Consider the following 14707-nt stretch of genomic DNA (forward strand, 5'->3'; position numbering starts at 1 on the left):
AGCAGAAACAGTTCAGCAGCTGCTTCAGCGAAGATTGAGTCTGTGCTCTTCAATAGTATTAATCCTTTAACACTGCAAGGTTTCTTAGGCAGGGTCAAACCAATTCTTATTCTACAAGGACTCACTCAAAACTGCCCAGTAGCATATGAAAAGTAGTAGAGTGTCTTGCACGTATCTGTTCACTCTTCGCTGGAATTGGCCGCTCATTTCTTTGTGGTCCCACTGAAATTGCAGAAATATTTATCACAGTACTTACGTTACTTGAATGCAATTTCCTATTTCCATGTCTCTTTTCGCCCTCTTCCTGGCCTTTGTATCTTGTATCGGCAGCACCCAGCACAGTGCCTGGCTCGTGGTAAATGCTTAATTAATATTTGTTGAACGAAAACTCTGGAGTGAGAGAGTATGGAATTAGTGAAGTAATTGAGCCAAGTAGTAAATATGAAGTGGTAGATTGTTTGCAAGATGCAGTACAACATAGCAGTCTCAGGGCTGTGTCAGACGGGGGAAAGGGATTGCCAGAAGTGTGAAGATGGGAACAAGGGGCTCTGGGGGAGAGTGGCAACGGTACTATCCTTGCTTGCTCATTTTGGACAATAAAGAGAGGTAAGTTTGGACATACACTGAAGACTTAGAGACAGTTGATGGAAACTTCTAGAAGTTAGATTTTAAGAATTTAGATTTTATTTAATAAGCAGTAGGGAGACTCTGTATTTCTTTGGTCCGGACAATAAATGGTCAAAATAGTATTTTAAATAATTATTCTGATGGGTATATGCTTATATCAAAATTCATATGTATGAAACATCAGGTTATGAGATATTGACTTGGGTCTGTGGGTCATCAGTTGATCCTGAAGGTCTCTTTCTGTTTTCATCCCACAGGTTGTTATTTTGTACTTTGAGCCAAGCACATTTCGCTGTATTCTGCTAAGATGGGTCCGTCTTCTCGGTTTTGCTACTGTTTACGGAACTGTCACTCTCAAACTTCACAGGTATATATATTTTATTCATCGTCGTTCTCATGGAAGGATCAAAGTGATTAGCTTAGCACATAATTGTTAGCTGCGCCGACCACTTAAATGACTCAATTTCAAGATACTGTATATTTTTCACTTTCAAGGTGACATCTTTGGATTCTTCAGGGAAATATTTGATACAACTGAATTACTTGAACAAGATGCTTCAATAAAATGTGTCATTGGTTATGGAAAGGGTTAGTTCCTAATAAGTTTAAAATATGAAACAGTATAGTTCAGAACAGGAAGGAATACAAAGGTAATACTGCTGAAATAATGATACACAACCAGAGTGGCCAGAGTCCCATAGAGAAACACACTTATTTGACAAAAACTACTGTCCTCCATTCCCAAGTTCCATGCCCCAAGGTAATCCTGCTGATATTCGATGGGTGAAGTTCAGAAAATAGTGCTTTTGGCTTTTCTCCTTAACCAGTGTGCTTCAGTGATTATCAACCTCGGAAAATGGAGAATGCCGTAAGTTCCCTAATACTTAGTTCTAAAACCACCTAAATATTGGGTGAGGGGAAAAGCAATAAAATAAACTACCTATCTACAAAGGCTGGGAATGGCTGGAAATTATTCCAGGGCTTTCCCTTGCCTCCTTTCTCCAAGTTTAAAGAAAGTCTCAATGAAGTGGTGCCAAAGAGCATAGGAGATAAACAATAAACTTTCCCTGCAGGGTAAAACTGTATCCCTGTAAAGAAAACCCTTTGTACTCATCAGCTTTAAAGCTGTTTCGATAACCATAGTAAGCCATTCATGTGTTCATGCTAGTCTGGCCATACATGTTTCTGAATAAAAATCTCCTAATATGGGTCATACTGTGGTTTAATTACACTGTCTACCACATAAGAAATTGTATTTTCATTTTTCTTTTCTCTTTTGGTACTTAATTATTGAGAATGCTCTAGATTACCCTTTTACCTTTTTGGAAAAAAAAAAAAGTCAATGTGTTTGACTCTCAAGATTCCCTTCTTACATATGTGGTAAAGTACAAAGGATATTAGATTAGGTTTCAGAAGATCCTATTTAAATCCCAATTTAGCCTCTAACTCTAATAAATCATAGGCTTCTGTTTCCTACAAAAGGAGAGATTAGACCAGTCTTTAATGTTCTCCCTGACTCTCACTGTATTCTATCCACATCACAGCACACTTCCCTCCGGCATCCTTCTTTCTTCAACTACCTTCTAGGTTTCCATTGCTTATGTGATAGCTGTTTTCCAACTGGTGCTCACCAAAGGAAATGAGAAATCAATCACAGCCCATGTGGACACTAAGCCTTCTAGAAACCCTGAAAGAATAGATGCCCTATTGAGACTTGAAGATGAACTCTGTCCCTGTTACTCTAGCATTTAGTATCTAGTGGGTCCTCTATTATAATACTTATGGTACCTTATAGTTTTCTTATTTAATTGCCTTCACTTTCTTTTACTTTCTCCTTGTAGTGAGAATGATACCATTATTGAATCCCCAGCACTCAGCACAAATAACAGACCCATGGGACATGTTTAATACATATGAGTAGATGAATGAATGAAAAATGTCAGATGCAGCCCTGAAAGCTGCTTCCCGTCCTTCTCTCCACACATAACCCATTCATATTCCCCTGACTTACTGTGCTCTCTACCTCAGCATGTCTCCAAGTGTCTGGAACACATAACACGGTGGTCTGCGAGAGGATGTTTAGGGGGATGTGAACCCAGTGTTCAGTGGCACTGAATCATTTAATGAGAAAATTACTTCCATGCAGGTTCTTCTTCAATCCTTCTGATTATTTTCAGAAGAAAGATTAGTTGGAAACTACTAGGACTTTAACACTTGCCGAATAGTTGCCAATGTTCCTTTGCAATGAGGAGCAGATCAGGCTTCAGTTTCAGAGCTTTTCCCTGCAATGCTGTCTCCCTAAGATTATCTTTTGTTCATTGCATTTATTTTTATAGTTATTTTCTATTTATTTAAAGTTTGACTATCACTAGATAGTGATAAGGTAGTGATATAAAGCTTCCTTTAAATATTTTAAAACAATAAATATAAATTTAACTAAAGAAATTAATAGCTGATACACAAATACAGCAGAAATCTTGACACTAGTGTGCAAATGATTGGAATTTGGGAAACTGTGTTATAACATTATCTCTTTTATTTTAAAAAACGAAATTAAAACTATTCAAAATTAAAACTATTTTCCCTCTGACTTTGTATCTCTAGAAGTCATTGCAGTGAAGAGAGTTTCTCCACCAAAGGCTTAAATTGAAACTATTGCTAATGTAATGAGCTGAATCATTCTTATCCTCTGTGAACCAGATGGCTTTACTATTATATTATTCTATATTGCTTAAATTTAACTGATCCCAACATTGTTTACATCTATAAACTGAACAATCAGCATCCCATAGAAATGTGAACAACCTGAAGGAAGGACGAGCTGAACCAGCTTTACGCTCCCCAGATTTAGTGCTGTATTTTTCTCATATTATGTATTGAGATATTTGTTGAATTAATGAATGAATGGGTGGATGGTTCTAGTGAATGAAGCTGCAAAGGGTGGTTTTGACTCTAGGTGGTCTTCTAGAGTCAAGAAACATGTGGCCCTGAAGGAGAGATGTCTAACTTTTGTGGTGACATGATAGAGAGGAAAGACATAAATCCTGACAAATCCAAATTGGAACTTCAATTCTGCCATTACTTATTTATACAACAAAGAATAAATTAACATCTGAGAATTAGTTTTCTCATCTGTAAGATGGTTTAACGTTTAGTAACTTTAAGATGGTAAAGTTATAGGAACTAAGTATAATTTGAATGTAGGCAAATATGTCAAGTAGGGTTTTTTGGTTGTAAACAAAATGGGTTATGGCTGCACAGAACCAAATGGATTTGGCTGAACAGAACTGGATTATGGCTAAATTAAGCGAAAAGGGGATTCATTGGAAGGATAGGGGGAATGTCACCTATTGACGGGAAAGCTAAAGAATCTGGCTTTGAAAGGAGCTGACCCAGGGTAGTTTGAGGGATCAAAGTAGCCCAAGCTAAGGGATAATGCCTTTTGAATACCATAGCTTCATTTTTATAGGAATTCCACTTTTCATTTCAAGGTTTTAAAAAATTAAAAGTAAACCATACCTCCAAAGGCAGAAAATTCTCAGGAAATTATGAGTACTGATTTGTGAAATGACTGTTATAGTCCCTTGAGGATAGGATAGACAGTAAAGATCTGAGTTTTGGTTTTATTTCAGCCATTTCCCTTCTGGCTTAGTGGAATTATTAGATACTTCTTCCTCTTATAACCTGGGTCTCTTATTAATTGATTGTAGTATTTATAGAATTCCTGTAGCACTGAAGACTTGAAGCATGAAAGAGGAACAGGGTCACACTCTGTCACCAGAAATGAAAATAAATACTATTTTCATTTAATAAATACTGTTAGTCTGAGATGAGAACATAATGGTTTTGTTCACTTTTACCAAATCTCCCACTTTTTTCTACGGTGGTCTCTCCCCACATTTGAGAGTCATATGGCCAAAGACTACTATAATAATCCAAAGGAAAATTATAAAAGGGTCCCTTGTTTATTAACAAAGAAACACAGTTGCACCAAGTTGGGGTTCAGGGTGAAGAGGCCTGTCCCTTTAGAATGGTGTATTTTGTTTTTTATCACTGACATTGTTTAGAATCACCAGTATATGGTGATTATAAAAAGACCAGCTTTTAGTTGTCTTTATTATTGCCTTAAATTCTCACAGACATTTGGAAGAATGTCCTCTTGTTGCCTACACCCAAGGCAGACCACTCACATAGCCCCACCTCACTGGCAAGCCATTCATGCAATGTAATTTATTCGAAGCTGAAACTATTTGAGAGAGAGGAAAGAAAAAGAAAAAAAAAAGGAAGGAAAGGAAGGAAGGAAGGAAACAGAAAGGAAGGGAGGGGAAGAGGGAGAGAGGAAGGAAGGGAAGAAGGAAAGAGAAAAAGGAAAGAGAGGGAGAGAAAGAGAAAGGGAAGGGAAAGGAAGGAAGGAAAGAGAAAGGAAAGAGTACAGCTTTTAGTTAAGTCAATGTGGATCATAAAGGAAAAAGAGCTGAAGTAGGCACAAACGATGAAGGTTTATTTACAAGAAGGAACTTCCTTCAGGAACCTTGGATGTGTTTGACTTAGTATATGGTGATGGGGGGCAGATCTAAAAGAACATCTAGCATTCCCACGATATGTGGGTTCACAGAACCCCTGCTAAGCAATTTTCTTTTACAGAAACTTGAGAAGGCAGTATCTCTACGCTCAGAAAAGCCAGGTATATTTTCAGGAGGCAGAGTGAGCAAGTGTTTGAAATGAAAAGGGGGTGAAAAAAGATTGAAAAACTTAATGCTAAAAGAACATTTTCCTATTTCCTATAATATGGTTTCTGAAGACTCTTTGGCTTTTCCTTCTTCTAAGGCTAATCAAGAAAAAAAGACTTTTTTTTGGTACTATGTTTCAAGTGAATTTTTAAGCAAGCTGTGAAAAGCTATCTTCTGGCTCTGACCTGGGATTTATCATTTCATGCATTATTCAGTACTCCTTGCTCTGGATACAGCCCTTAACTCTTTTCTTCACTGTCCTCATTAGCACCAAATATTTACAGTTTTGGGGAAGGTTTTCTATTTTAAATGTTTTAGTTTGTTTCCTAGTAAAGTTTGAAAAGTGACTGGAAGATATTTACATTTCTTTATTTTATGTATTCTTATAAGGATATATAAAAGCAGCTTAGCTTGTGACAACCACTAGGTGACAACAGAGAGTTTAAGATGGTGTTTTAGGCAAATGCCTGAAGTGCAGTTTTTGGACTTGATTGGGTGTAGACTCATCTGCCTCAACAGACCACAGAACAGTGTTGCTTAACCCTCATTTATGAAGGCCAAAATATAAATGCCTCTGACATCCAGAAGATTCCTCTAATAAAAGTTTTCTTCCATTGACCACACCCAGCACACAGGTGGATGGTGTTTAAGATCCTAAGTCATGATCCCAAGGGTTTTAACATGAAGCAATTTCAAAACGGTTTTAGCCAGTTTCCCACCTCAGCCAAAATAATACATCAAGAAAGCATCCTTTGAACACGTAGCTGTGAACATTGCATTCTGACTAGAAAATATAAAGAGCTTGCCATGTGAATCCTGGTAATGATATGGATTTCAGGCCCTCCTTTCTGCTGAACTCATGGGGGTTTCTGTCTTTACTGGCTGCCTACTCTGGGATGTAGAGTATCTTCAAGTGGAGAATTACTCATAGCGACATTTCTTAACAACCACGGGATTCACCAGAAAAAGGGGACTCATTCTTAAGCTTCTGAGGATGGTCTCTTTCCCATTCAGTGAGTGTACTATTTGGACAGGAAGCTGAGCAAGTTCGAAAGCCAAGGAAAGTCCACGAGCCGCAGGGGTGAGTTGGAAAATATCCAAGCCTTACCTCATACACTCACACTTCGCATATACCAGTAGAACAGCCAAACATCTTACAGAGAATTAACATGCTCCAGATGAATGCTTACAGGATTAAGGATTGAAATGATCTTTCGGAACTAACTGTCATACTAGAATTTAAAAACATTGAAAAAAAAAGTTTTGTAAGTGACCTGACTTGACTTTCTCCTTTCCTGTTTATTAAAGTGCCACCTTAGGCTTTTTGCGATGAAGATTTAGTTTCCCTAAAGACATTTTTACCATTTTAAATGGTACTTAACAGGAAAGCTCAAAAGTCCTTTGGCTCTTAATAGAAATTTCCTTCATGATTTTATTAATCGAGAAAGCATTAGTGTGGAATCTACCATAAACACCCGTGCTGGTGCCCAGACCCATTTGTGGGCTATTTCTGTTCTAGCTAAATCTCAGAAACTGTGTGTAGTTACAGGCCTTAGTTTTGCAAACCCTACATATTTGTCATTCTCATCATTCATATGCTTGGAAGCACAGACGGGAGGCCCTTGAAGCCTGAGGAATAAGTAGGCAGTGACCTCTCACTTCTTCCTGCATTTATCTTCTCTTGCTTGGCGTACTTGCAGTCTGTCTGGAGCTACCTGGAGCTCCCTTGGAATCTTGCACACAGCTTATCATTAGGAATGGCTCCTCCAGAAACCACGAAAACAAGAACGAAACTTTCTAAGCTCCAAAGAGTCATTCTTTAATTGTAAAATCTCTAACTGGCTAGAAGATGAGATAGTTTCCTCTGCTCATTCCTCCCCACCCTGCCGCCTCCAGTAACTTCTGATCCTACTGTCCTGTCCGGCATGCAGAAGCCCCCAGCTAAATGGCCTAATGCTGTTAACTGGATTGGCGTATACATTTAACTGTCAGAAACCAATCAGGGATTTCTGCCGTGAGTAGCTCCGTTTATAGATGAATATGTTTAGTCTACTCATAGAAGTAAGAGATTTGGGAAATACAGGCATATTGACAAGACATGTTTTATTAACTAGAGGTCTGTATTCATGTAAATCTTTAACATCAGTGAGTACCATTTGAATAAAAATAGAAACAAAAGCCAAATCACTTTAATTGTCCTTCCTTTCAGAACACATTAACTATTGGATATGAATAAAATAAGAATGTAGTTCACTCAGAACTAAGGAGACTTAAAGCTTTACTTATTTTGTCCATCTGCAGATGTCCTACTTGCTTTGTTGTATGACACATGACTTTGAAATACACTTTATTTAACATCTACGTTCAAAGCTTTTCAATCTGGAGCTTCTCTTTTTAAAAAATATGTATATACATGTTCTAATTTCTAATTACAGCATTACTATTTTATGTCTAGATTTCTGAAAAGAGGCTTGGTTAAAATATGTAGTTTAAGAGCTGTGTGCCACATCTGAAACACAAGATTTTTTGTTGCCCGAGTTGTTATGGTTTCAACTTGTTATATGTGTGTGCGCGCATGTGAGTGTGTGTTCTAACCAACTTTAAAATTATAAATAAAAACCCATCTGGTAATTCAGAATTAGTACTTAGCAGACTATATCTGATAAACACTTTATTATTCTAATATTCTTTGTTAGCAATTCTACGTTCAAATCTTGTATAGTCTCAAGTGGAAATATTTCTCTATGTGAAGTTGGTAAGAGAATGAGTGGGAAGTGAGATTACTTCAGGCAGCACAAAGGGGAGGGGCAGGTTTCTTTAAAGGTCAAGGTGAGATTCTCTGCTCCTGAAGCTGTCCACTGGGAGCACCTGCCTGCCGTCACACCTGCCTGCTGTTGTCTGGGCCCAGAGTCGGGGTCTTGGCTTGGTTTTGGACGGCTACACCCATGATTTCTGTCATGTGCCAGAGGCCCACCCGGCTTCTGCTTACTCTGCTGCCCCTCACCCAGCATTTTTGCACATGTTCAGTCCAAAACAACTGATTTGTGTTTTTATTTCCACTCAGTTCAAAATAATTTCAAACTTGATTTCTCTTTAACCCACAGGGTAGTTAGAAGTGTGATTTCTTATTTTCCAAATATTAGGGGGATTTTCCATGAACCTTTTGTTATTGATTTACAATTTCATTCCATTGTCGTGAGAGCACATACCTTGTGTGACTTAAGTCTGCTTGAATTTATTGAGACTTGTTTGAAGCCCAGAATATGATCTATCTTGGTAAATGTTCCATGGGCACTTGAGAAGAACGTTTTCTTCTGTTTGGGAGTTGTTTGGTAATGCTGTTCAAATATTCGATATCCCTACTCATTAGCTCTCTATTTGTTCCATCAGTTATTGAGAAAGGGGTTGGAAATTTCTGATATGTCTGTTTTCTTCACTGTTCTTCCAGTTTTTGCCTCAGGTATTTTGAAGTTTCACTCTGAGATGCATAAACATTTAGAATTGTTATGTCTTTTTCATGAATCGAACCTTTTATTATTATGAAATGACCTTCATTATCCCTTGCCATATTCTCTGCTCTGAAATCTGTTCTGTCTGGTGCTAATATAGCCACTCCAGTTTCCTTTTGGTGTTAGCATGGTATTTTTTTTCACTATTTTACTTTTGACCTATTTTTGTCTTTAAAGTACATTTCTTGTAGGAAGCATATTGTTGGACCTTTTTTTTATCGAATCTGATAATCTCTACATTTTAATTGCTGTATTTAGACTATTTCCTTTTAAATGTGATTACTGATAAGCTTGTATTAGTATCACCTCTGTTTCTTCTAATGTGTCATTGGCTCATCTGGCCTTTGGTCACTCAAATGTTTCTCACCCAGCATTTGTATGTGTCCAGTCCAAAAGACCTGAGTTTTACTTACAAGAAATATGATACTAGAAACACAACTATTCTAGGTATTCCTAGAAAGACACAAACCACTGAAAATAACTCTTGAAGAAATGGAAAATCTGAACAGATCCCAAACAAGACATTTAATTAGTAATCAAAAAACTTAGACATACACACACACAGAGTGAGCGAGCGAGAGCGCCCAGGACTAGATAGCCTCACTGATGAAGTATATTAAAGATTTAACACCAGTTCATCACAAATCATTTTGAAAAACAGAAGATGAGGCAGCACTTCCCAACTCATTAGAAGAGGCCAGTATTAGTATGATAACGAAACCAGACAAATATATCACAAGAAAACAAAACTACAAACCAATGGCTGTTATGAATATAGGCACACAAATCTCAAAAACTACTAGCAAACAGAATTCAGCAACCTCTAATAAAGGGATTATACATCCTGATTGAGATTTAGCTCAGAAATGCAAACGTGATTCAACATACAAAAATCAATCAGTGCACTAGAGCACATTAACATAATAAAGAAAAAAAACATAATCATCTCAACAGATGGAGAAAAAAGCATTTGACAAAAATACACACTCCCATGATGAAAACACTCAACAAACCAGGAATGTAAGGGAGATTTCCCAACTTGATAAAAGCCATTTACAAAACGATCCTACAGCCGACATCATGCTTAATGATGAAAGACTTAAGGCTTCCTCTCTAAGATCAGGAACAAGATAAAGATGGCAGCTCTTGCTACTTGTAGTCAACATTGTCCTGAAAGTTCTCACCTGAGCAATTAGGCCACAAAAAGAAATATCAGGTATATACATGGAAAAGAGAAATAAAGTTATCCTGTTGGCAGATGACATGTTCTTCTGTGGAGAAAATCCTAAGAAATTCACCAATACAGTATTGTAACTAATATATGAGGTTAGCAATGTCATAGAAGACAAGATCAATATACAAAAATCCATTTTATTTCTGCACACTAGCAATAAACTGAAACTGAAATTAAGAAAATATCCATTTACAATAGTATAAATAATCAAATTTGTAGGAATAAATTTAACAACAGAACTGCAAAACAGATTCACTGAAAACTACACAATGCTTCTGAAAGAAATTAGACATGGATAAACTGAAAGACATCCCTGTTAATAGCTTTGAAGATTTAGTATTATTAAGAATGCAATACTCCCCAAATTAATCTAATCCATATCAAAATCTCAGCTGCCTTTTTTGCAGAAATTGACAAGCTGATCTTAAAATTCATATAAAAATGTAAAAGGCCCAGAGTAGCCAAAACAGTCTTGAAAAGGAACAAAGTTGGAGGACTCAACACAGTCATCAAGAGAATGTTGTACTGTTCTAAGAAGAGATGTACAGATCAATGGAATAGGATTAAAACTCAAAAGCTAAACCCATACATTTCCAGTCAATTGATTTTTGATAATGATGCCATGACAATTCAATAGAGAAACAGTAGTCTTTTCAGTGATGATGTTGGAAGAATTGGGTATCCACAAGAAGGTACAGTCAGATATCCCTTGATAAAAGAATGAAACTAGATCTCTCTGCCTTGTACCATCTACTACAAATATTAATTCCAAATGGATCAAAGACCTAAATGTAGGAGCTAAAACCATAAAGCTGTTAGTATGAAGGAATCATAGATATAAATATTCATAACCTTGGAGAGATACCAAAAGCACAAGTAACAAGGGAAAAAATAGATAAATTGGACTTCATCAAAATTGAAAATTTTGTGCATCAAAGGACAATATCAAGAGAGTTGGGACAGAGAGATCCCACTAAGTGGAAGAAAATATTTGTAAATCATATATCCAATAAGGGTCTAGTATCTATAATATATAAAGCATTTTTACAACACAGTAATAACCCAGTTTTGCTGGGAAAAATTAGTGCTAAATATGTATTTGTTGAATGGATAAGCCAAATGATAGAAATTAAAATAATTTCAACGTTCATCTTTAAGAATAAAGAAGCACTAAAAACAGTTGCAGAAATATAACAGGATGAGATTATAGATATTCCAAGGTATTATCAAAAATGATATTCAAAAGACAAAAATGATAGATCAAAAGGACAAGGCAAACAGTCCCCAACAGACCTTTATTCCGGAAGATTTAACTGTATGGTAAAGAGAGCGTCCCCAGATAATGGGGTAACAGCAATGGCCAATTCAACAAGTTAGGATTAGCAAATTAGCTGTATTTCTAGAAAAATGCTACCTCTGATTCTCATCTTAATCTACTAGAATTTCAATAAATCATAAAACTAAATGCAAAAAAAGAGTGAAAAGATGAATTACAGATTGATATTTAATTTATTTCAGGTTGGGAAACGGAAAAATAATAAAATGTCAGTTGATTGGATTACATAAATATTTTAAACTCCTGCCTGGCAAAAAAATAAATAAAATTAAAAGGCAAACAATAAATTGGGAAATAGCTGTAGTATATTTTTAGACTGGTGCTGTTCAATAGAAATATAGCTCAAGGCATAAATGTGAGTCACATATATAATTTTAAATTTTCACTAGCCATATTAAAAAGAAACAGGTGAAAATTAAATTTAATGATATATTTTACTTAACCCAACATATTCCAAATATTGCCATTCCAACATGTAATAAGAGCACTAATTAATAAAATATTTTATATTCTTGATTTGGATAAGTCTTCAAGACCTTGTGCACATTTGGCCCTTACGACACATGTAAATCCAGACAGGTGTTCAATGGCCAGGCAGGCACAGCTTCCCGGGTCAGTGAATTAACACCAGCCCGCTCCATGTGGATTTAATGGCTAGCATCTGAGAAAGCGCAGTTACAGAACAACAGGGGGAAAAATGGCTAAAGATGTGAACAGACAACCCAAAGAAGAAGAACCATTGACCAAAAAGCACATTTTTAAAAGTGTTCAATGAAACTAATAATGTAAGCAGGGCGAAAACATTTAGTGCAATTTTTCACAAATTTGAATAAGAATACTTTCTTTAAAAAATAAAATTATAATTGTCAATAATAGTAAGTATTCAGTGGGGTGAGACACTCTCGTATGCTGGACAGAGTGTAAATTGATACAGCTCATCTGAAATATGCAGCAATGTGTATCAAGAGCTTCTTAAAAGCTAGGTTATTTTACTTTTTGAAATCTAAAGAGAAAAAATCAAAGGTGTGAACAGAGATTTACCTGCAAGAATATTTGTTAGAGTGTGGCTTATAATAAATGATTTAAGTAAATGGTATATGCTGTCAAAGATCATGTTGTTTACAAAGATAGACTGTTAGAGAATGCTCAGGAAACCATATTATATGAGAAAAGCATAACATAAATGATATAATCCTAATGTTATAAAATATTTTATGTATGTATAGAAAAAATACTAGAGAGTAAAATCCACCCAAGAGCTAACAGTGTTTATATATAACTAGTGCTGTTTAGATGGTATTAATTTCTTTCTATTTGGTTATAGTTTTATACTTTGACCATGTATCACAGTTTTAATGGAGGAATCAATCTGCACTAAAAAGTAGATGAGCCTTTGTCACAATATGTAACTCTTCTGATCTATGATAGGCAAGGTGGTGTGGGAGGCACTTTGGGACCTGCAAGGAAATTTAAGTCAAGAGTTTTTAATATAGTGATGTGCAAAGGGAAAACAATTAAATTGTACAACAACCAAAGAGTAATCACAATAGCACGTTATAATTAGTTTCCAAAAGTTTCAGTGACAGCGACTGAAAGTTATTCTACTTCAATATTAATAATACTATCTAACCAGCTATAAATATGAGCAGTCAAACTCGGCAGTTGTTATGTACTCACGCAGTGTACCTCCTGAATTACTTTTGTGGTTGCAGCCCCTATTTGTGTATTTTACTGTGGGTTAAGGTTAAGGTGAATGCAATGGTAAGCAGGATTTTTAAAAATATTATTTTTAGCACTTCTTTTATAACACCTAAAATACATAAAGATATTAATGTGCAACTAGGCTTTGAGAATTAAGTAGATATTTTGTCTTTTTGTAAATGTGATCACACCAGTTAAATGGGAAGTTCATATTTACAAAGCATTTTGTCATCTTCTTGTGGTTCCCTGTAGTCTGGTACCATTCTTTATCTAAATAGTATGCCAAAAAGCCTGCAAAAGTAGAGCAATTAGGTCTTATAAAAATAGATGGAAACTTCCCTTGGAAAGAGAAACATTTTTGCTGTTAGTCATTTCTACCGCATTTCAGTCGGGACAATCTTGATTACAGAGAAAACAGATTCAAAAAGCTTTCCCTTGTGATATCTCTAGGAAATAGTTATGTGCTTAACTTTTGTTTAGAGAAAAGCCTTTTTTAGACCAGAAAAACTAAATCTTGAATTAAGAGTAAGAGCAGATCAAGATTTAAATATTAACATTAAGATGGTGTCATTTTAGATATTTTCTATCTACAAAACCGTGCAATTTTGTGATGCAATTAGCAATGTTTCCCTATTGAGACTGTAGTAAAATTGCTCATTTAAGTAATGATGCTATTAGGCAACCATCTGTAATAATTTTGTTTTTATAGTCTATCTGAAATCATGTTCTCGAATACCAAAATGTTAAATAGTAAAACATTACATTTTTAAAAAATAATCCTGGAATGAAAATTACTCCTGCTGATTAATCAGTGCTAGATAATTGAGATATAAGGACAGAATTTCTTCTAACAGGTACCTGGAAGACCATGGTCCTAGAATTCATATTTACTCTGGATATAAGGAGATAAACAAGCATGTAATTCCCAAACTCAATAATCTGGTTTCTTCTTGATCTTCAGAATAATTGACCATCTGCTTATTGTTTGAAATATCTTTCTGTAGTTAAGCTGGGAGTAGGGAAAGCAGTGGGGGAGGAAGCAATAGTATCCATATTTAAAACTGTTTCTCTGTAAGCTTTTATACCAAACTTTTCAAAACTAAACATTTTTGGAGCACAAGCACCCAATGGCCATCAAATGTCCTTTATTTGCAATATTATTACAGCTGAAAAGGCTTCAAAAGGAGTGGTTTAGGGAACAGGTGTTTATGCTTAGTTAACATTTAGGCCTGATTTGAGTTCATTCAGCATTGTTGGCCTGTATTTAAGGGAATCAACCATGATATATTATCACATTTCTTCAGTCCTTTCTTACAGATCTAAGATTGCACAATGAACTCTGATGAATAAGGAAGGGTGCACATAAGTTTAAAATAGTCATACTGCAGGTAACAAATTAGTGCACAGCCCAGGTTTCAAGCCTGCTGAATCTCATATATGGGAGGAGAACAACAACCAGATGGCTGCAGATACCCTGGGGCTACAAGAGCCTGGGTCTGCAGTGTTCAGGAGGGTGCAGAAGAAATTTTTTGTGTGTGTGCAAGAAAGAGAACCATTGTATATTTTGTAT

General features: G+C 35.9%; 1 protein-coding gene across 1 annotated transcript in view; it reads left to right on the forward strand.

Moving 5' to 3' along the window:
• GPR158 (G protein-coupled receptor 158) overlaps positions 1 to 14707 on the forward strand; it is a 456131-nt gene that overhangs the window by 393072 nt on the left and 48352 nt on the right. The window lies entirely within an intron of this gene.

The sequence above is a fragment of the Mandrillus leucophaeus genome, unplaced genomic scaffold, assembly GCF_000951045.1.
Source record: "Mandrillus leucophaeus isolate KB7577 unplaced genomic scaffold, Mleu.le_1.0 Scaffold673, whole genome shotgun sequence".
Taxonomy (NCBI): Eukaryota; Metazoa; Chordata; class Mammalia; order Primates; family Cercopithecidae; genus Mandrillus; species Mandrillus leucophaeus.